At 40.7% G+C, this 24,380-nt stretch overlaps 1 protein-coding gene across 11 annotated transcripts in view; it reads right to left on the bottom strand.

Moving 5' to 3' along the window:
• The window catches only part of TRPS1 (transcriptional repressor GATA binding 1), a 245,206-nt gene that overhangs the window by 194,577 nt on the left and 26,249 nt on the right, over positions 1-24,380 (bottom strand). Inside the window, exon 1 of one of the 11 annotated variants that reach the window (XM_042785750.1) lies at positions 23,630-23,805. The exons of 6 other annotated variants lie outside the window; for them this stretch is intronic. The gene's annotated coding sequence lies outside the window, so the exon portion shown is untranslated. 4 more of the 11 variants (XM_032993545.2, XM_042785751.1, XM_032993543.2 and 1 more) reach the window with 4 other exon arrangements.

Below are 24,380 nucleotides of genomic sequence, written 5' to 3'. Positions count from 1 at the left end.
GCGATACATTCCCTTTCCACCAGGAACCTCTTTTTACAAGTGAGATGGCATACTTTTCTCTAAAACTAAAAGCCCGCTTGCATGCTGAAAAGTCTCATCAGTTTGGGTTTTCAACCCATGTCCACATCTGAAAGCTACTAATAATAACCAACACAATTAGAAATAAACTATTAGTTTATGTTTACCTTTTTAACTGGTAATTCAAGAAGTTTAATTTCAGTGAAATTAAGTTCTGCCGTATTTTGACCAATCTACATAAGTCCTTATTAAAAATAGCAAAATGAAGGCTCCAAAACCCAGTGGAATTGGCACAATCAAATTTCCATGTGATTTATCAGCTTAACTGTCACAGTAACTAACTCTGTACATTTTTTTGCTTGGTTCTCTCTGTAAACTGTCAGGAGAAGTCACTCTATCAAACATAAATGTAACACTATTTTTATTGCTTATCTCTTTTGCTCTGGGTTACATCAGTAAGTCATCTCCCTCCGTCAACTTGACAAGAGTCTTTTTGGTGTTGACCTTAAAAGGACACAGCTGTGACAACTTCGGGGTTTTTTTCTTTTAATAGTTCTCAGCTGAGTACTTGTTCTTGGTAGTCTGGGCTCTTCATCTGGCACTATTTCACTCCATGGGTAGGCTGAGCACAAAGCTTTGGTCATTCACTCCGATAGTATATTCCAGCCTTTATTGCAAGAGGCACTGGCGAAGTCAAAGGTAGATTTTATTCCAGCAAAATCCTGATTAATTACAAGATTCTAGTTCTGGTCTTATTTTCTTAGTGCTCTGTAATTAATGAATATCAACATACAGCCTTATTTCCACAACCTTTGCTCAAGATGTTAAGAACTCCAATTCCTGGAATCAATCCCCCCAGCATTTTCACTCATGCTACATAAATAACTGTGTCTCACTCTCTCCAGATCCCATAATCTGAAGATCAGGATCAAAAATCTGCTCAGGATTTCAGAATGAGGCAGGAAGAATATACTATCAACTATATACTATCAAGTTGTCTTAATGCAATACCCCAACTATGGGATATCTGGAAAATACAAGGACATTTAAGTAGTCTGAAAATAGCATTTAGTATTTCTGCCACACACCATCCAATAAATGCAACACATTACTAATTTAATGAAATAATATGATTTTGTGCCAAATCCCTCAAAAAGTAAAGAGGAACAAGTACGCAGCATATTTCAAATTCACTACGCTATTTGAACTGATGGTTATTTACTTTAATCACAGCCCTTTATACATCACCAGTTTTCATCATGATTTAAATTGGCAGGCCAAAAACGTCAACATACACATACAGTGAGGTTAAAAGAAACTATTTATGTTCTCACTGTATTTCTGAAAAGTAACAATGCAGGAAATAATTATTAAAAGATGTCAGCTGGAACTAAATGTAGTTGTTTTATCAAAGGAAGGAGTCTTCCTTTCGATAGTGACTTGTATACATTGTACCTATATGCACTTAATTAACAGTTACACAGCTCAACATCATCTTTTGTGTTTACACAGCTATGTTGATACATATTACAGATTTAATTCCATGCTTTCTATTTACTAGCTAAGTTTTTTTATGGTTTATGAAAGCTGGAATTAGATTAAAAATCATTAAAAACCTCTTTAAAGTATTGCTCGTCAGTTCAGTGATGCCCGAGGTATGCAAGAAAGAAAAAAGACATTTACAAAACCTGGTTTGCATTTAAAACTAATTTAAACAAAAAATTACATGTGATTTGTTCACTGTACAATTGTTCATCCAATTGTTTTGGTTTATCACATTTTGGAAGCAACACATTTCATCATCTCATGCTCGATTTTCATCCATAGAACAGAAAAGGAAAATAAGCTTTCTGTTGCTTTTTTTTTTTTCCCCCAGTTACTGGTAATCTTAGTTTTGAAAATGAGAGTCACTGAGCAGAATGTAAAATGGAGAAAATAGTGTCACTGCACCAGCAGAGGAAGCCTCTGGCAAAAGCCAGTTTAATCACTTCCACAAACTGGTTCCAGGTGTTTAGCTAGCCGTTTCCACCAGGACTGTGGTGTGACTTTACTTAAAACTTTAGCAGCGAATAGGTAAATAAACAGAATTAAACAGTACATCAAGCTGTGTAGACTTAGACCTTAACACAGATCAAAATCTGAAAGTCTTATTTTTAAAAGGTAAATATTAAAGTCTTTTTTTTAAATATTAGGTTTGGTATTAAAAAAAAAATCCTTAAGCGTTAATTATTAAGTACCTTTGTTATTCGTATTAGATTAGTTAGGAGTCCAGTGACTCTTAATTTATACTGCAATAGTTTCATATAACATCTTTCGGGATAGAAAATATGCTTTAATATGCTATACATTAAAAATCAAACCACATGCATGATGCTACCAGTTTCGCTATGCTCCTGCAAGTATGTGCAACATCAGACTATTATGCATGATGATCACAGAAGAGAAAAACCTAACTGGCAGAAGTCTCAATGGGCTTAAACCAGAACAAAAAAGTGTACTTAATTTATGAGCTGAAAGTCTGCCTGCAGTTTGGCACATACAGCACATCACAACATGTAATTTTATAAAAATCAAATAACTTTGCAAATCACTTCAAATATTTCCTTTCTCATTGGTTTTAATCATGTTTGAAAGGAGAGAAAAAAAATTACAGGATGAAATGAAAGCAAAATGTAATGATCTAGGACCATAACTCTCCTGAACGAATGTTCTTAAATTTTTGGATCATGGACCACTGTTAAACTTCAAATGTAACAGGGAGCTACTACACAGCCTTCACATCAAACTTTTAATTAAAACCCCTAAATAGATGATATGATACTGCAGATCAGTATCATACCATGATTATATGTGTCTGCAGACCACAATTTGGAAACAAATATATTAAAGGATTAATTTTCCAAAGGGACTGCTAGTCTCCGGGCTGCTTAGAATAGTCATTCTGTATAATAGAGATACTACACAGTATCTTAGCATGCAAATATCTTAAGACCTCCATTCTATGAGGTTTTAATAGCACAAGTGAAAAATACCAGTTTGAGATGGGATTTTTTCATTATATGTCAAGAGACAATTCCAAGGTGACTGTATGAAGAAAATATTACTTTATCATGAGATCTCCCTCTCAATCTAGATTATTGGGTATGGGGTTTTTCTCCAAGCAAACTGACCAGATTCGCATCCTCTTTACAATAAAGTACCCATAAAGTGAGGTCAATAAAGTAATTTCCAAAGGTGTCGTAGAAATGACCATCCTACGAACAGGAAAAGCTCTACTTGCTTCAGGTCAGGCTTATCACTGCAGAATGTAGAACAGAATTTTGAGGTTTATATATACATACATAAATATATGAAATTTTAATATATATTTACAATATAAAACAATATTATGTTTCATATGTATGTGCATATATATATATATATGTGAAGGCGTTCAGAAGGAAAGGCAAAGAAAGCGGGGGGGAAGACTGTGTTCATTCTAAGGGCTTTATTTAAGTTAATTTAGGACAAAATAAAAAAAATAAAAAAAAAAAAAAAAAGAGAGAGAGGATTGTCCTGAAGCTGGAGTGGGACAGCAGTGACTGCTGGTTTCTGCCCAGCGCTTGAGTGACAGAGCGGGGGGCAGAGTCGTTAATCACCGCCCTCCGGGAACCGGGCAGAGAGAGCGGGTGCAACCGCCTTCCGCAACGCTTCCTGCGATAAGGCGGCCCGCGCTGGCACACGGACACGGGGACACGGGCGCGCACACGGACACGCGCGCGCGCACGCGAAGCAGCAACGCGGCGTCAAGCTTCATGCGACTGCAAACGTGACCCGGCGGCCCCGCACCCCCCCCCCCCGACACCCGCGGAGCCCTCTCGGCTGCGGCCAGAGGTGCTGCCGGGGGTGCCGGGGCCCCGGCGGGAAGGGGAACCCCCCCGCAGCCCGGCCGCGCTCTGCCCCGCCGCCGGCGCTCGGCCGGGATGCTCACGCACGACACGGACCCACAACTTAAACGCTGAACAAAGGAAGCCGGACTGATACAACAGTGCAGCCGCCTTTGTTTTGGTTTGTTGTTTTGGGTGGGTTTTTTTGTTGTTTTTTTTTTTTTTTTTTGCTTTGTTTTGGGGGGGGGGGGGTGTTAATTTTTTTTTAATTTTTTTTTTTTTAAGGGTGATCCCAGCAAAACTTTCTTCCCTCAAAGTCAACGTGGTATTTTCCCCCCCCTCCCGCCCCTTCCCAAGGCACTATTAAATCTTTAAAGACTTGCAAAGAAGTGTAAATAAGGTAGGGGAGACAGAAGTACAGGCATTAACGCCAACACGTCCCCATATCATCCGATAACTTCCCCTTACATGCACAGTACAATACGAGTTTGCTGATCACAGCTTTTCCACTGTACCAGAGCCAAGTGCAGGCAATTACTTACACTTATGTAGACTTTTATAAGAGATAACAGTTATCTCTATTGAAAAGGCACAAGCTGGGGTTGTTGGTTTTTTTTTTTTTTTTCTCCTTTTTTAAAAAAAAAAAAAATTTGTCTTTCATTACTAAACCGGTTAAAAAACACAAAAGGGTTTCTGTGCAGGGCACTGATTCACCCAGCCCTTCTGCAGAGCCCCACAAACGAGGCGAGCCGGCAGCCTCCTCGCTCCTCCGAGCAGCGTTCCCCCCAGGCCTGGAAAAGCACCGCCGTAACCCAAGCCCTGCCAGCTTCCAAAGCACGCCGAGCACCGGCGGCGGGTACGGTCGCCCAGCCGGGACCGGGGCCGTGAGCGGCCCCCCCGGAACTCCCCTGCCCGCCGGGGCGGGCCGCGGGAACGGCGCCGAGCAGCTGCGCCCGGGCAGCGCAACAGCCCCCTTGGGCGACGGCATGTCCCGTCTTGAGGAGCTCCAGCCAGCTCCAAACCACTTGGATCCAGGTAAAACGAGCCACATTGGGCCCTGTTGCCTCCACTGGCCACGTCCCCCAAGCCAAGATAAAGGCAGGAGCAATCTACGCATTTTAATGCAAATGAGATGCAGCCCTCAGGCTCTTAGCAAATTGCCAATGCATTGGGGATGCCCCTGCTCTTTTAGCTTTGTTTCCACATGTGCTGAAAGTTGATGAGTGCTGGTTGTGTTTTTTTTTTTTTTTTCTTCCCACCACTCAAGGACACAGCACTGATACTGGAAGTAGGAAAACCGATGTTTCGGTAGCGCGTATAGACCAGATGGCCGCTGCCGGCATCTTTAGTTATATCCAGTACGTCTACCAGCACCATTTCACTGGTATTTATTCTAAAATTGATGTTGGGTAATTGTAACTCAGAGCCAGCATCTCTGAGCAAAAGGAAAATATACTGCAATTATGGAATCACCATCTCTGCATTCACTTTTTAAGCAAAACTATCCGACCCTTACACACTTCAGGGGAAGGATTTCTGCATAGGAGGTCTACCTGTATTTGTAAACCGGGGGTATTTTACATGCTGCAGAAGCGTTACATGACAGCAAATGAAAGAGGGCTTCCATTGCCTCTGCATTAACTCACACGTGTTTAAAGCAGGTATTAAAAACATGATTCACTATAATAAAGACGTCCCAAACAACTATTTAAAGTGATTCGAAATACAACATTTGGGAGTGGGGAAGGTGACCATACAGTGCGCCTACCCCTTCCCACCTCCCTCCTCCCCCCGCCAAAAAAAAAAAAAAAAAAAAAAAAAAAACACAAACTCCAATAATAATAAATAAATAAATAATAATGATAATGGCACATACTTATACTTTATCCAGAAGTACAGCAGGGTTCTTAACAAGATTAGGTCTTGCTTTCAGTTTCACTCACTCTGAACAAGTCAGCTTTGAGGACTGCATTAAAGAGGTGTGGAGTGTTACTTAGGAGTTACAGAAAGTACATCGGCATGTTAAAGATGGAAAAAAAATAGCATCATAATCTATATAGGGAAATGATGGCTAAAACAGAAGATACAAGTCTAACACACTACTCAACAAATCTTTTCCTCCCCAAATGCATGACATACAGGAGCTCTGAATACTTACTAAACTTATGCAGAGGAATAAGTGGGTTATCTGTTGCATGACTTACAAAGCCAGAGGAAAAAGAAGGAGTAAATTTTTGATGGAAGGCTCAGATCATACAGGCTGCATTTGCCTCATTCACATCCTCCTCCTTGCACTGCATTTCAACGTGAAGAAGACAGCCTTAGCAATATTCATCTCGGAAATCCAAAACATTGCAGAGACCACACTGCAGCAACAGACGAATTTGCTTCACATGCATTGACGTACCTCCTCAACGTCTGAAAGGAATTCCAGCTCCAGTCAACCCACAAGAGACATGTTGCCTGACTGTACCTTGATGGTATTGTTTATGAAGAAGATGATTTACACACTCGTAATGATTTAAGCAGCTACTTTGCATACATTACAGAGAGAACCTGAAACATGTGACCTGCTTCACAGGGCAGGATTATACCTCTGTTCTTGTTGTGTCATGTGCAACCACATTATTTAGTAGTTAAAGCCCAAGCAAGCACTCTGGTATTCCATTGCCCTCACCGTGCATACAGCGCGAGAGTTTCAGCATGCCTCTGAAACCAAAGCTCAGCCTCCCAACTTCTAAAGATAGACAGTTAAATAAATGATATAATTGTCAAAGGGGCTCAGTCAAACCTACCACATGGCTCTGCCCACTCAGGATTATGACGTTTTCTGGCGGACTTTTTAGGACAGGAAATCTTTCATGGCGTTAATAAATTTGTAACAATGATCATATTCTTAGGGGCCACTCCAATACAAACTTTCATTAGCACACCGCCTCTCGCAAAGCACTGAGAACGTATGTGCGGGATCATGATCAGTTAGGAATAAACAGCAAGGCTTTAAATCATTTTTTCTGATGTTGTTTTTAAAAAAAAAAAAAAATCAAAAGCTTTTCAGAAAAATGGAAACTAACATCTAAAAAATGGCTGGACTCATAGCCTGTCAGTGCTCCTGCATAATTTTGAACTGTTTTTATTGATCAATACACTTCTTATGCACAACTTCATTACTGCTTTGATAATTACAAGATAATTAAGTACAAGACAGAGCATGTATCTTGCTGGGGAATCATTTAGTGAGTGAACTGTTGTGCTGAAAAGTGGAATTCTTTGTCACTCACGGCGCAGTGATACATCAGTAACAAACACAACAGGAGGTGTTCGGTGGACAATCCAGTGGCCTACCAGAGCCACAGAGGGCAGCAGCAAAACATAAGTCTCGGAATTAAATGGAATAATGGAATTCCCCCCACACAGGCCTTCACACTTCGCAAATACATAAAACAAGAACATGTTTACCTCAACTTCAGAGCAAGCACAGCACTTGCCTTAAGAAAAAAGTATCTGAAAAATTTCGATTTAAGAAAAGAAAGGAAAACTGGTGGGTAGAGGGGGAAGTATCTTAGCAGCATCAGGAGTGAAGGCACCAAAGCTCTGCTCACAGCTTAAAGCTCACTCTAAAACTGCAGTTATTTAGATTCCCTGTGCCTTGGCTCATCCGTCAGTACAATGGGTACAATACTTCATCCTGTCCTTAAGAGGCAATTACTGCTTGTATAATACTCTGGGAACCTTGATTAAAATGCACTGCAGCTTTGTGATAAGTATTCCCTCTAAAAGAGAGCGCGAGCTGGGTTTTGACAGTGGGAAGTACTACTTGTCAACTGGTAAAGAAAAATAATCATTCTGAATAAGAAGCATGAACTATGCACATCTGTAGGTGGATCCCTCCTGGAATATTTTCTCTTTTCTTTTTTCAGTTACTATGTGTATAGTGCAAAGACAGGAGTAATAAGAATGGATAATTAAAAAGCTTTTGAAAAACCCCGGTATTTTCACTAGAGGATCACAGTGGGCCGTCTTCAAGAACTCTGATGCAGAACTATATGTAATTAAAAAAATAATTATTTGTAATGCTTCTCAAACCCTGTTTTCATTAAGGAGGGGAGAAAAAAAAAAAAAAAGACAAATCATTTTAAATATGAATGCTTTATGAATAAAGAAATTTTTCTTAAATTGATGAGCATTCATTTTCCCATACAGTCGCATAAAGCCTGAGTAGTTCATGTAAAACATAATTATCAACATTTTAAACCACATTTTCCCCTTGAAAATAAATAAATAAATAAGCACGCCAAAATCTTTTTTGTTCATTAAGAGCCAGATCCAGCAGAAAACATCTGCAGACTTCTAGACCAAGCAAGCCCTGGAAGGCCATGGGTACTGGCTGCACCTCGTGCCAACCCCAAAAATTTGGCTGGTTCAGAAAGATTTAAACAAAACAAAAAAAGCCCTGCAGCTTTACATGTCTGGGAATTGTGGAACTGCGTTAAGTTTATGAATAAAGAATAAGGGTGAGAAAAAAAACAACTCCCTTTAAAAAGGAGATCCCTGTCTCTCCTGCCCTCCGCCATTCCAGGTGCTAGACAGGGGCTCCCCTCCCTCCCCAGGGACACCACCGACCCGGCATCAGCAGCTGCGGCCCAAAACTCAGGGTCCACCTGCACCCTCCCTGCTGCGGTGGGGGGCCCCCAAATCCGGTGCTCGCCCTCCCTTTGCACACCCAACGGGCGCCCGAGCACCCAGCGCCCAGCCACGCTCCGGGAGGCGTGGTGGCTGCCACTGGCAAACCCCGAGGAGCGTCCCCGGGATGGGAGCCAGCCCCAGTCGCCCAGAGGACACTGGCAGGGCCACCGCGGAGGGGCAGGCACTGCTCCGGGCGAAGAGCCACCTCTGCGAAGGCGGCCTGGGGACGCACAGGTCTCACCCGAGCCAGCAGCCTCTGTAGCCCCCCGTGGAAGGATCGGGCCCTGAGGGCAGCCCACGGGCTCGAAGAGGCTCCAAGGCTCAGCGCAGGGCGAGAGCCTGGGCCACGGCCGGCACCACCGCTGTTCGGACGTCAGGCCACCCTCAACAGGCGCGTGCAAACACAACGCGGGGACTGACGGCGTCGGCGTGGCCGCCCGCTGAAATGAAGGAAAACTTTAGGAAGGAAATTAGGACAAGGGCCCTGTCACTGCGGCGGATAAAAATTGAAGAACCTGCTGCTAGTGTAGTTGCCAAGTTTTCAGACTTTTGAGAGAAATAATGGCTTTTTCTGACTAGCCCTTGACTACATTTCCCTTTGGGAAAAGCCGAGAAACCTCCTGTTGATATAAGTCGCACCTTGTCTTATGCCCCGCTCAGAGGACCAGCCTACATTTCAGATCGACGTCCAGCTCATCTTGTGCGGCTAGCCCTGTGCAGCGAAAAGGACCAGGCGGGTATTAAAAGACCGAGCAACAGTACACCCATGTGTTCTACATAAAGCCATCCCAAAATTTTGGGTTTCGCAGCATTCGTTTTATAGACACCTCCTCAAGAGGAACAGCAGCTGCAGTATGCTGCCTTGGTGAGCAGTATGTGATACACGCAGAGATATGTACTTAGGAGAGCACAGAGGGACTCTGTGCCATGACCATATAACTGCAGACACTTTGCAGGTGTGTATTTACAATACTATTTATATAGTGCCGAAAGTGGACTACATTAATATACAGTGTGCATGATTCACTGTCATTAGTCCTGCCTTCAATAATGTGGAACCTAAGATAAACAGTATCACTAAAGCCTCTCCCATACAATACACAGACTTGTTAGTTTAGTTACATACATAAAATTTCCAACTGCAATTAGAGATTTTTTTTTTAAATTACAAAAAGTTCTTGAAGTGAAACCTTTGTTTATGAGTTGAAATGAGCCAGCTGACATTAAAAAAGGCAAACTGAGAAGCCAAGAGACTTGTATTTAAAATGCAGAGTAAGTTGGCTATCTTAAATAAATATCATTAATCTGAACACGCACTAAAATAAATCATGTATTTTAACACCAGATATAAATAATCACCATATTTATCATTACAGCTTTATGTACCTGTTGGATTACTGCTTTCAAAGCCTTAAGAAATGTACCAGTGTCTTTGAATTAAAATGCACTTTCTTTATGCTAAATCTGTGAAGGTGCTCTTGTGGGAAACGCTGCATTCTACATTCATTTTTTATTTAAAAAAAAAAAAAAAAAGCTTACACAGCCTCGGAAAAAATAACCAAGTGGCAAAAATCCCAACTTTGTCCATTCATCCTTTGATTCTGTCTTTGCCATAATAAAATTCTATGAAAATGTTGCCAGAAATAAAGTTAATCTTTGCAAGGACTTTTTCATCTTTCTTTAAAACCATGGAGTAACTAGCCTGCAGTTCTATCAACCCTGATGCACAGCATGCTATAAATATGAGATCCTTGTAATTTTTTGCCCATGTCTAACATTTAAGGGGGAAAAAAAAAATAATAGAAAATTCCCTTGAAATTATAAATTCTGTCTAAGAAACATCTCAGTAAGACACCAAGATAATGTCTCGCAAATCGAAACAGCAGCAGTAGTAATATCTGTAAACTCAGAATTAAGGAGCCAGTGTTTTCTATACAATTTTAAAAAGTGTTTTAAAATGCCTCTGCCCATTCTATAACACAGGCACTGAAAGCTATAAATAACTGGATCAGTAAGTAAATTCACCAGCTACTAGAAGAATGATTCCTGAGATAACTCAAGAAAGTAAAAGCTGAAGAGCTTGTTGATAGTAGTTAATGGGATAACCCGGCTCCAAAGTCAGAAAGAGCAAAATATCTCCCTTTCATTAAAAGTGAGGGGGGGGAAAGCTTTAAAAGGTACACAATTAGTTAGCTTTGCAGTGATTAATTCAACAACTGCAAAGCCAAAAACAACTTTAGGCACTTAACCATGAAACTGTCAGTTCTCTTTGCTTGAAGATAAAGCATCCAAAAAGTAAACATTAACTTCTGTGTTTTTAATACGTGCATATTCCATCATGAGAAGATGATAACCAAAGAATTACCAGGCAAACTCAGCAGAGGCTTTTTATACCTTATTCCCCCTAACATAGAGGTGAGATGTGCCCAGATTCCATTTCTTTTCCTCACTGCCAGGTCTAATAAAACAGTTCATACTGTTCCCTAAAACTTGACAGAAGGGTTTGAAAATCATATTGAAAATCTCTTCCCCAGGAAGCAAAGAGCTCATCACCATAAGGGAGCTTTGAGGATGAGGGGACCCCTATACTAACCACATCCTCTCCATATCAAGGCAAAAGCAGGCAGCAGCTCTTGCTCAGACCAACTCTCCCAAGCAAGAAAATGGAAGCTCTGCCCAAGAAAGGAATGCAAAAGCGTGTACTTTATCATCTATTTTAAATAAACTCCAAAATTGAATAACTATTGAACAAACTGAAAAGGGGCAGGAAGCTGAATAATAAATTAAAAGAACAAATCAATGTATTTCTCTGACCTGCAAAAACTTAATTCTGGCACATTCTTCTTTCAAACAAGATACTTATGAGTGTTTTGATGGCTGCTCATAATCAAATGTGTCACTCACAAAATTATAGTGTTTGGGGAGGGTACCAGGCAACTGAAAATGGCTTTTGCTAGAAGTATGTCACAAGCACATCTTTTAGTCACCTCAGAATTGCACACAACTTTGCTTTATTCCTTTGCACTGACTGCGTGCTGGTTGCTTCACAGAAATACAACTGCAGTAATCTGCTTGACAGTAAACAGTAATCAGTAAATACTATTTACTGAGCAGATACATGCCCCTGCTATTCCCTCATCTTAGCTATCCCCGATCTCTGCCTTCCCTCTCCTCAACCCCCTCGCTCTCAGAAATTTTAGGGGAGAAATAAATAAATACAGGTAGTGAAACAGTGAAATCCTGTAGCGGGCAAGGTTTTCCTCACTGAATGGACAAATTCTTAACTCCACGCAGCTCCAGACACTGAAGGATTAGATCCTAACCAGGGAAAACACAGGAAAATGGTAATAAATATCGCATGGTAATCCACGGGAACTTTGGTCCCCATGTGATTTTTCTATAATATCCTACAATAAATGGCATTACAACATCCATAATCTCAGCTCATATATCAGAGCGCTCTCTCTGCTCTCCTTGCCCTTCCTTCTTTCATGTAGTGCATTTTCTAAGAAAACATGCTTTTTTCTGCAGAAGTAAAGTCAGTGCAGTCCCATTCCTGACTGAAAGCAGCACAGTAGTTCAGTGAAAACTACCATAGACCATATCGCACTGCACAGAGCTACAGCTGAGGCGTGTGGGGTTTACAGCAGCATTACTCTGGTAAGGTCTTGTCTGAAATTCCTTCTGACAAGACAAAGGAAGTCACAGTTTGCTGAAAAGAAAAAAAAAATTAAAAATTGCATTCATATGCAGCAAGAGTACTTCATGTCATAGTGGATTTTACAATCCTAGTTCTCTTTCTATTCAGGCATGTGTCTTTTGGGCAATAAATTCTGAAAACCCAAGAAGGTAAAGCTTGCTTAACCATGAGTCTCCTTTCACCCAGTAAAATAAATTCCACAGCTGCTTTTTCTTTCTCCTGTGACTATTTTTTAAGCTCCTTCCCACTGACAACTAGCCACTGTCACACTCCACTACTGAAAAATCTTTAAAAATGCCAGCTTTTCATTTTCTTAACTTTGTCCCATTCAGGTAAAATGTTTTGCACCAGAAAGTTCAGCAGAGCTGCTGGGTCATCTTTGTTAGTAAAGATTTACATACACGCAAATAAAAATTGAGAAACAACCAAAGAAAAAAACAAAAGCTAGACAAACCCATTTTAAATGTTCCTTAGATAATGCAGTACCACAGCAAATCTCTAAGGAAATTTAAGCTGAGACTGCCATGAACACCAAATAAATTTGCACCACTGGGATATTTAATGTCCAATAAATCTTACTTTCCAATGTTTTTAAAACTCCAGAAACCAGTTTTTCAGTTCTAGACTCTGTATGCTGTAACAAAACTGTCTACCTAAAAGCTATCGACTCAGACCTGCCATCTGTGAGAAATATTTTCAGAACATGTTTTCTGAACTACCGAATTATGAAAACCTTCATTAAGAAAAAAACAAACCACAAACACACACATATGCATATATAAAAACCAACCGAACAACTTACTCTTTTTCTGTTTGCATGATAATGCTCAAGAAAGTTGGTTAAAAATGCCCCTATTTCCAATTCAAATTCTTATTAATTTATTTGAATTATCTCATGTTGCAGTCAACAACATGAAACCAACAGCTAATTGTAAAAAAATAAAACACAAAGTAATAAAATTCATCACAGTTCAGACATTATATGCTGAGCAACAGCAGAAGAGCCAAGGGTTAATGTCAACCTAGGAAATCACAACATTGTGTAGCTTATCTGCTATTGTTAAAACTAACAATTGATGAAAAAAAAAAAAAATCAGATGGTATAGAAAAGCATTTTATTTACTATGCTGCAACTTTCTGCAGTTTGGTTGTATCAAAAGCACGTTCTGTGGGCGATGAAATTAACTGCTTCCTTTGGCCTGTCAAAAATACCCTCATGCCCATGGCGTGGCATACAACTTTATGAAGGCATTACAGCCTGCTTACATGAATATACCCGCAATACTAGAGCTTCAGTCGCTCCACTGCTATTTCTACAAGCCTTCCAGAGAGTAGTTGGTTGAGGAAAAAGAAGAAAGTGTGGCCATGAAGCCAGTGAGTAGCAGCAGGTGCACTACTTAAACCTACTTTTAAATTTCATTCCTTTTTTGGGAAGTGAACTGATTTCAAACCAAAAGAATCGCCTCTAAAGGTGACAGACCGAACCGTGGTCCCACAGAAAGGCAGCTTCACGCTGTGAAATACTGCCTGACCATCCTGAGCCGGGCAGCAAAAATGTAACATGGAGCCTTACAAAGTGTGGTTACTGTGTCCTGAGTCCAGGGAAACAGTTTTGAAGTAGCAAACTGTAAGTGTAACACGGATCCCCAAAAACCACAGTTCCCTCTCAGTAAGTTGCAACGTAATTAGGAAGTTTCCTGATGAAGATCAGATCTTACTCTAGATGAAGTTAGCAAAAGTTTTGTCCCTTGAAAGTACAGGGGGAGATCAGGGCCATAATCGGAGGGGTTTAATCAATCTTTGGTCATATCTAAGTTTCCGCTAGGCTGCCAGGCACAGCAGGTTATATTCACTTTCACAAAAACCATTTGCCTAAAAAAATCAAACTAGCCCAGACATTAAAAAATAAAATAAAATAAAAGAAAAGAAGTTAAGCTGAACTTTTTTTTCTTGCTAACAAACTTCATGTCGTAAACAACTGAAAGGCAGTGATGCAAAATGGATTCTTGCCTACATTTATAAACTTTTCCAGGAGTTGCAATATTCTGCATTTGATGACATCATGAAACTAACCACAAGTAAAAGTTGGTTTTCAATTTGTTCTACTTTTCCCTCATTAGTCTCTGTGTCAGAAATAGAGTAAGAACCCTCATTAAGTCACATTAAATTCTTTAAACTCATTAAGGGCTCAGAGAAAGAACAATACAAACACTGGCGTTTTTGTAAAAAATTATGCAACACAGATGGACTTCCATTTCCATGTATTTTTAGAATGTAAGTATGTGCATATAGCAGCCAAAGAGAGACCGATACGCATGAGTGAGAAATAGAGATGCAGAATAACAGAGACAAGGCAGAGTACACCTTACATATGACAGAACGATACCTAGATAAAAGTGGATTATGCATGATCACTTCCAACCTGATAGAGATGAAGCACATAATGCTTTGTAACCTCAACTGTGGCAGCACTGGAGTCAAAGCCATACTCCACATCTCTTTTCAATTAACAATTCCTAAGGACTTCTTCCAGCGAGAAGATAACCTTGAGGACCACACAACCAGCAGCAATCAAGTGACAATCAAACTTTTGCCCCATGGACTACTTTGCTGCTGCTGTAGCCTAACACAATGTCTGTAGTTGAAGACAAGACTACTCTTCATGCTTATGGACTTACATGTAAGATACAGGTGTGTTCAGAATTTCAACAGTCTTGGAGAATATCTCTGGGCGTGCAAAGGGTGGGTATTTGTTAGAAGATTTATTGTAGCTGAATGACTCAGATATATGTTGTTGATAACTTCTGATCTTACCCCCCATAAGACTGGAAATATGAGCTCAATACCACAGAATTATTTACATTCCTACAGTACACTCAAACAACTATTACAGGATTAATTTAATCCTTTTTTTTTTTTTTTTTTTGGTGATAGACATAACATGCAAATAGGAGTTTAGTTCTAAAGAAAACTCCAGATCTGAAGAACATGGAATGAGACTAGATGACGTAAATTTCAGATGTCTGTAGCAGGCCACAGAAAGCAAACACTATATACAGTGGATGGGTGACCTGGGTTACCTTTTCTTTCCTTCCTACCACTGTGACATCTGAAATGATATGCATGATTTTTACTGACAGCCCCCAGACTGAAGCATCCAGAGCTGGGTGGTAGGGTGGCACGGGCAGGCAACCTCTGCTCAGGAGCTCTCCTCTCCCATTTCTCTAGGAGAGTCAGATACTGTTTACCTGCAAGGCACATGGTAAGGCTAATCTATTTTCACAAGCTTTTGGCTCAGGTATTTAGGGCAAGGTTTACTTTATTAATTTTGTGTGTGCATGTGTGTCCATATCTGTGTGTGCTGGAGGAGAAAGCTCAGCAACGAACAGCATGTATTGCGTTTTTGGTTTATACTCTGTAACTGCAGCTGGTGAACGTCTGATGAGCGTACTCAATACACCTAAACATGAGAACACTAAATAAAAAAAAAAAAAAAAAAAAAAAAAAACTGCCTTCAGATTAGTAAACTGAAATTGGAGGAATCTTTCTTTCATTAACAGAATTCATGAAACAACATTTTATCTGCATAGGGAGTTTTGGATGATGTTCCACGTAACTCACAGCATTTGCTTGAAGAGCAGGGTACGAGAAAGTTACAAAGAATCATACTTCGGAAACACTGAAAACCTTCTACCCCCAAAGAAAATTGCTTTATCCTAACTCATTTAATTTCCATTAAACGTTAAACCACATCTGGACATAGGAATTTTAGGCGATACTTAACTTCAGTATCTACTTCAAACTTTTCTTAGATTAGTTGAGAATTTGTTTTTTAAAATAATCCCAGTAAACTCACTGGGATATCCAAAAGCAGTTTGCAAGGTATCTGTCTAGGCAGAGTATGCTATTTTTTTTTTTTTTAATTAACTACTAGCAAAAATTCCCCCCTGCTTTTTTTGTCAACCACCAATCTGTATGTTTAATTTTTTAAGTTTCAGTATTTCAGACTTGCAGACTTCGCAAAGTAGGTCAGGAATACCCAAAGGATACACATTTGAAGGCTACAGATAACAGAACACACCATTTACGGCTTTGTATATACACATACATATACATTCTATATAATATAGGTAGATAGATTCAATGATTTAAACACACTACATCTATACTGTGTGTTTCAAGAACATTCAGATATTTACACTGTTAGATCACCACTCATTTTAGACCTACACTAGTGCCAGCTGCCAAAAAAAAGTACACAAATCAAAATATGTTACCTTTGTTCAAACAATACTGCTGTTCATTATATAATAGAAACTGTCATGCTTAATCTTCCAGGAACCAAGAACTGGTACATTCTTGGATCAGAGGTGGCTTGAAATGGTTTGAGGCAAAACTGAAGCATATTGTTGAAGTAAATCTTGCTGAGAAATATAAGCACATTGATGATTTTTAACATCATCTTTTAAAGGCTTTTTTTTTTTTTTTTTCAGATGTATTAGTAAACTAAAAATGCTGGCATTCAAATGCAGAGATGGACATATTAGTGCTTTTTCTATAACATTTTTACAATATCAAATTATACATTCCCTCCTGCATTGTCAGCCTCACTAAACGCAATGGGGGATCTGAAAAGGATGCTTGAGAACAGACGCCACGATAACATAAAACATACCTATAAAAATTACACGTTGGCTTTCATAACACCCCAAACTAAATTTCTCCTTGGGAGTTCTCAGTACTACCCAAGTACCCCAATGTTTATTATGGGCACTAAGCTACAGGCTGTGATGTTCATCTTCCATTAGAGATGAAAAAATTGCCAAAAGCAGCATTCAAAAATATGTCTACATCATGCTATAAAGAAATACAGAGAAATGGCAGAAATACCTTAAATTCTTCAGAGTTGGAACTTTTTTAACTCATATTTTAATCTGGGAAAATACTAAATAAAAGTAAGTACACTTCACTTACTGAGGAAAATCTGTTTTACAGCATTACGATTCCAGGAGTTCTTCAGATTTTTAAGACTACAAAGGAAGTATTTCACAATTTCATCTTTAACACCACAGATTATACAATATTCATCAGGCAGACACAGTCTTACTTACAGACAGACACAGACACACACAACTCTGCAGAGGCCAATCCAGCAGCCTTTACTGAATTCAAACGTCCCCCCTGACGTCAATGAGTATTTTTCAAGAATGAGAACTGCAGGATCAGGCCCAAAAAGTGCTTATGAAGATGAGATGTTACTTCAACAGATTGAATGTTAGATTAAATATAAAGATTGAGGCAAGACAAGTCTGGGTTTAAACCCTAGGGAGGATTGACATTTAAACTGTTGCCACTGAATTATAGCTCTCCACATTGGGTGGGGTAACCTCCTACTGGGTGGAGTGTCTCCCCTAAAGGAAGGGAAAACTGGCACAAGCCAACTTGGTCTTTGAACGATTTCCCTACTTGCCAACTTATGAAGTCGTCCTGACGTCAACTTCGTCAAGAAAGTCTATTGCCCAACTCAGTCTTTTACCGTAGAAAGTTTGCTCGTGTTCAAAACCCCAGCAGACGTAGAAGAGAAGTTAATGAAATAAGCCAGAAAACTCTAAGCAAAATAAAGAAATTAGGAAAGAAAAGAGAGCAGAGTGGATTTTCTTAAGTACAGTTAATTTTAAAAAAACCCTTTTGTTGGGTCTTCCTGTTTCTGATAGCTTAACACAAACAGATACAGATCGCTAGAGACTATTACTAAACATATTTTTAAATCTGGTTTAGCTTTAAAATATGGGGTGGAGAACGCACAGAAAGTGGCCGCTCGGAAAGATATGATCTCTCCTGTCTTCTGCAATGGGCAGTGAATATCTTCCCAATCAGCGTCACTAACAGGTGTAAAACACTCTCATACTAGGAAAATAATATTCACTGAACTGTGACCAAAAGTATGTTTGACATATTATTCCTCTATGAATCAAAATAAATTGTTTCTCCAAAAGAAGGCCTTGGGTGCTGGGGGAGAGAGAAGTGGGGGGGGGGAGGGGCATCAAACGAAAAACAGAAAAGGGATAAAGCATCTCAAAATGCCCATGGGGAAAAAAAAAAAATAAAAATCAGAAAACAGTTTAAGTTACCGTAACCTGAAATGCACCAGCCATCACAAAGAGCAATTGGAGAAATCCAGCAGAGCTCAGCAGGAAAGATTTTTAATAACAGATTGAAAAACAAGAATAAAAATAACTGCATCAACAGGGCCTTTCTTCCTCAGGCCACAAGCCCGTTTTTACTTGAATTTTAAAAAAATGGCAGTTTGGCCACTAAAACCAATCCAGAACATTATTAAAAGTTAAAAGCTACCAATTACTTCTGTCTGTTCTTTTAAAGCAAAGTTTGGCATTACGTCAGTTGGTTTAAAGAAAACAAGAAAGAGAGAGAGAAAGAAGGAGAGAAAGTTTCCTGCTTGTATAAATTAAACCACCAGGGAAGGTGTCTAGCCACTTGTAAAGCATTTATTACAGGTTTTTAAAGGGCTAGTAACATTTTAAAAATTAAATATTTTAAAATAAATTTAAGGGGGAAAAAAAAGAGTTGATCTGAGCCTGGAAAGAAGGCAGACTTACGAGAAATAAGACATGCGTGAACTGCAGCTAAGAAAGTAAAAATTACTATTAGCACTAAATCTTGCAGTTCAAAATAATTCTGTTTTCAAGGCAAAAATAATCCTATTGTAGCTGCTGTACTCACACGCATCCCCTACAAGCACGGAGAAGTTCCACCAAGCTTTACGGGATGGAACCAACTGGGTTCTGTAGGAACGTCCTAGGGAAACGCCACTTGTGGCAGCTACGCAATTTAGTGAAGAATTTTCTCTCTACAGCTTTTTAAAATCCATTTACAGAGATCTGCAGCAGGAGTAAGATTCCTTAGTTAATGCAGCAGGACTGCAATAAAAATCACCGATAGAAAGATTAGCAATTTCTATTAAATTTTAGATGTATTTTCCACTGGTAGTGTTATTAAATTTTAAAGAACCACTTTAAAGGTACTAGAAAATAAGAATTTGATAGCACAGAACATGAATAAAACATAGATGGCTATTAAACAAAGTTTCTTACACGCAGCTACGCCAGTTCACCTAAATCACAGTCTTCTAAACCCCGTGACGCCAAATCAGAGACTGACTCCGGACGACACATCAAGTGGAATGGTGTTTAGTTGTGCAATGCTTTTGGGGTGTGACAAAATGTCCACTGGGGACTTAAATCGAGACCACGGTAGTGGTTCTCCCATTGCTCCGTGTTTCATTTAAGCCTTGGTCTGCATGACAAGAAGTCAGAATAATGTGCCACCGCTTCTCTCCCCCCTCCCCGTGCTCCTCTGCCCCAGCAGCGTTTCTTATGTTCTGGGCACGTATACAGCTGGCTGAGGAGCTGTGTTCTGGAAGGGCCTTTATTGATTAGGTGCAAAACAACATCAAGAAGTGAATAATAAGCATAATCTGAAAAATGTAGTTGCATGTCTTGCCCTTGTAAACATTTACTATTTAACGGTGTAATCATACTTTAATCCTTCACATCATCTGATATAACTCATTACGTGTTTTTCTTTTAATTAGCAAACACACAATCCAAAAAAAGCAAGGCCCAGAAAGCTTGTACGTACCATAAAAACTGAAGCAAAAATAGTCTTAAAGTAATCAAATATTCTCTCTTTGCATGCAGGCTTATCTTTTTAAAGTCAAGAGAGAACTTCATTGGCACAGGGTAGGAAACAGAACTCCGTAATTCATGACAGTACCAAGAAAAAAAAGTTCTTCTCCAGGAGGACTGGAAAGGGCACTTTTATTTATCTTCTGGACAGACAAAAATAGTAGAACCTAGACCAGATATGCTGTAATTAATGTATCCAAAGGTCAACAGGCAATGGTATTTATACAATAGATGGGTGCAGACTACGCTGGTTATAGTATTAATCACCAGTATTTGAAAATAGCATTGTTTTCTTACTAGGTAAGAACTTCAGAAAGTTTCAGAAACAAAAAAGAAACTTTTTTTCTCATACCTGCCTGCTATTCTTTTTAACCAATTGCTTTTTAACTCCTGAGGTGTAATATCTGGGACAAAAATTCCTGAGTTTACAGTCGCCCAGAACTGCCAAAAACAGACCCAGACTACCTCACTAGTTGTGTTGAGGAAACTAAATTAAGCAAGGGCAAACACCAACTGGAAAGTTGTCAGTTTACTGAATGAATGGCTTCATTTTACACACCAGTTAGAATATCTTAATCAGAATATATTTCTGTTCAAGGCCAATACTTTTACTACCAGGTGGCAGTTTGTTTTAACTGAAACTGTATTAAAAATGTAATTTATTTCCACTTTACTTTCACCTAACAAAAAGGGTTGTCAGATTCCCAGCCTGTCATGTTCAAAAATATTTAACCATAAACTTTCTCACAATGTTATATTTGGTGTTACCCACAAACCTTTATTAAAGCGATACTGCCAGTGTGGCTGCAGTTAAGATCTGAGAATGTTTCCATTAAGATTATTACATTAAAATATTGTCAAGAGTTTGTAAGAGACATAAATATTCATACACATACGCCCCCCCCAAACTTAGAAGGAAAGTTCCACATAAAAAGAAAAATTTAAATACATACCCAAAGTTGCCTGTTTGTAATTAAAATGTTGGGTTTTTCCTAAACGTCTTTGCTAATTTTTTAACTCTTTCACACTGTAATGTAAAATAGTTTTGTTTCAAAGCAACTGCCTGATAAAGTGCTAGAAGAGGTAATTCGCATGAACAGAAAGTAATTAGTCATTGTTTGCACAATGCTTTGAAAATATAAAACCCTATGTGTCAACTAGCATTAAAATATAGTATGATTGAAATACTGAGATTTAACAAGCAACCACTGCATCTCACAGACACTCAAGTCCACACACGGGAATTACTACTACTCTGTTATTAATGCACGATCATGATATGTGAATAATAATATTCTTCACACGCAGCCAAAGCATGCATGACAACAGTGCATACTATGAAAGTTTACTACAAAAAATAGACAACACATGAAGAAAAATAATCCTGCTAGGTATTCATAAAATAATACTGAATTTACTTAATCATCGATAAAAATATAAGGCAACCCACAAAGTTACCATACAGATTATGTTAAAAATGCATTAAAAATATAAGAGAATAACCTGGCTGCATCATGTTTGATGCCCAAAGAAGTCTCAGATCTCTGAAGTTGTCATTTACAATTTTTTTTCCTTTATTACCATTACTGTGAAATAAAGCAAAAATAAAGCCATACTCTCACAGGCAGAGATTGCCCAGCATTATTTAGAGTCTTTTTTAGAGGACCACAGACAAAAGATGAAAACTTAAAAGCTGATGCAACTTTGCCCTTTGCTTACTTTGTTGTGACTATGTATATGCAAAGTTTTGGAGAAAAGTTATTATATGTAACCAAAAAAGAAAAGCGATAATCACAACAGGGTGGATTACAAACTGACTACTCCTCTCATATCTAATCTCTCTTCGTTTTAAATAGGTGAAGCAGACTTCTGTTGCCACAAACAGTCTGTGGATTAACTTGTATATAGGCACTGATGCACTACTCAACTCCAGCATTATTGATTCTGTGTGGCAAACCTCAAGCAGGTATACATTTTTTCAAGAGGAAAAAGAGAAAAAGACTTTTCTTTTCCCCATTCTCCAGAGAAAGGTTCCACTTGTTTGGTTTAACCACGTTATTAACAAACTTTCATTGGGTGGTTAAAAAAGAAAAAAAAAAAAATCTTTCAAAGTGTTGATATCATTTCCAGACAGTCTTGTCAGCATCACAATTTACAGGAAATAGTTGATGTTCTCAAACAAACCCTGTATTTACTCATAGACTTAGAAAAAAAAAAAAATCCTCACTCTTTTGAGGGCTCTTTTTAAATGTCACTCTGGTGGAATATCTGAGAGAGCTGTCTAACCTAACACACATATTGTGAACATGAGGCAAACACAAACTGCAGTTCAGAAGACTACTGTAACTTTTATTCTCATTTTGTCCACGTCAGAAACTGGCTCTTACCACTACTTTCCTTTGCTGCCCCTCGCATTTTTAACTCTGGCAGTCTTTTCTAAATGTTCAACTTTTCCTAAAACCAACAGGAAAGTAACATGATGCCACCAACATCCATAGGATTCAGTTGCGTAGCTGAAGAAGACTGCTTGAATGGCAAAGAAGTTTGATGGTTCCTTGAGAGACTTACTGAACTCGATTAAATAAAACCTGAAGCGTATTAAATTATTGGTTTGTTTCAATCAACATTCAAAATGCGCTGCGTGCTGTAAAAGCAGTGAAGGCTGCATGGTCCACATAATAGCTTACACTCTCTTTACTGGAAAATATTTTCCCCTCGGTGGGGATTTGTCGCCCCGGTTCCCCAAGTGTGCCCTGGCTCAGCCCTGCCAAGGTACTGGCGCTGGCAGAGGAAGGACTGATGGAGGGGAGACGTCTCTCCACTTCAACTCATCACCTAGCCCCACAGCTCAGTCAGTGCGCTTGAGAAGTTTGTCATTTGCAGACAGAAAACACAACCGATTGTGGGAAAAAAAAAAAAAAAAAAAAAAAAAAGATAAAATATAAAGGAGGCTAGCGGGCCCCACTAGAAACCGCGTAGGAGTGCCGGGATGTCTGAGCGCCTTGATTTGCAGCAGGGAGGCGGATAAACAAAGCCCCCGAAATGTCAAGCCCCCCTTGGGGAGCCGCTCGCGTCCCTGCCCGGCCCCGGCCCCCCCCGGCCGCCCCCGGCGCGGAGCGCCCGCCGCCGCGCAGCCCCTCCATCCCCGGCCTCGCCTCCATTCATTCCTCCCTGCGAAAAGCAAACACGCGGGTAACTACAGCGGGGAGCAGCCCCCCGCCGGCAGCCCCCGAGGACGAGGGAAGGGGGGTGGGGGGGTGGCGGGGGAGGGAAGAAGTGAGACGCTCCACAAAGTTGTGGCAGGCAGGGGAGAGCCGAGCGTGGGGACGCAGCGCTGAGAGCAGAGCTTCGCCTTTAAGAGGGAAAAGTTTTACGTCTCTCTGCGCTCTGATTTCAAAAAAAACAAAACAAAACAAAACAAAAAAGTCACCACCACCATGTCGCCTTTTCCCCCGGTGTGACCGGGAGGGACCCCGAGCCCCCCTCCCGGCGCAGCACAGCTCCGCACCCGGCCTCTCCCGGTGTGTCCCCGGGCAAGGAGGAGGAAACGGGGAAGGGGAAAAAAAAAAAAAAAAAGAAAAAAAAAAGAAAAAAAAAAGGAAAAAAAAAAAGAAAAAAAAAAAGAAAAAAAAAAAACTTTTTCCCAAACTTACTACTCTTCATGATGGTGTCTCTGTGCCCCGCTTGTCATGATCCCCATTAAAACTTCCAGCAGCGGCAGGAGCGGCAGGACTGTGCGACTGCAGCTCATCGGATGCAAACCCTCTTTGCTCGTCTTCTACTTCCACCCCCCGCGTCTCCCTTCCCCTCCCCCCGGAGCGCCCCGGTGCCGGGGAATCGGCGGCCGCGGAGATAAGGCGCGGAGAGGCGCGGAGGGGAGGGCAGAGCCGCACCAGCCCGCAGCCGCCGCCGCCGCTCCCCTCCCCGCCTCCGGGCCGGGGGGCTGCTCCCCCTGCCCGCCGCCGCCGCTGAACTTGACCCTCCCGACTCCAGCGGGGCTACCGCGGTTTTGAAGTCGCCAATTTCCAGCCATCACACATGGCTTTGACCCACCGGCGGGGGGGAAAAGCGGGGGGGGGGGGGGGGGGGGGGCGATGCACCAAAAAAAAAAAAAGCCCTGTGAAATCCGAGCAACCCCCCGCTCCCTGTGATTATACCCACCCCCCGCTTTTGTTTGTTGTTTTGGTTTGGGGTATTGTTTTGTTGGTTGGTGGTTTTTTTTTTTTTGCGGGGGGGGGTGTTTTGGGGGGAGGGAGGGGGGTGCACCCGAGCTGCCCCCCCCCCCCCCAAACCCCCGGGGGGGGCACACGCCTCGAGCGCCGCACCCCCACCCCGCGCCCACCCCCACCTCCCCCCCCCCCCACCCCTCCGCCGCGCCGCCCCCTCCCGGCCCGCCGGCCGCGG

The sequence above is a fragment of the Tyto alba genome, unplaced genomic scaffold (assembly GCF_018691265.1).
Source record: "Tyto alba isolate M040663 unplaced genomic scaffold, T.alba_DEE_v4.0 Super-Scaffold_9, whole genome shotgun sequence".
Lineage (NCBI taxonomy): Eukaryota > Metazoa > Chordata > Aves > Strigiformes > Tytonidae > Tyto > Tyto alba.
The sequence above is the reverse complement of the archived record's forward strand: the minus strand, read 5'-3'. Positions and strand labels throughout refer to the sequence as shown.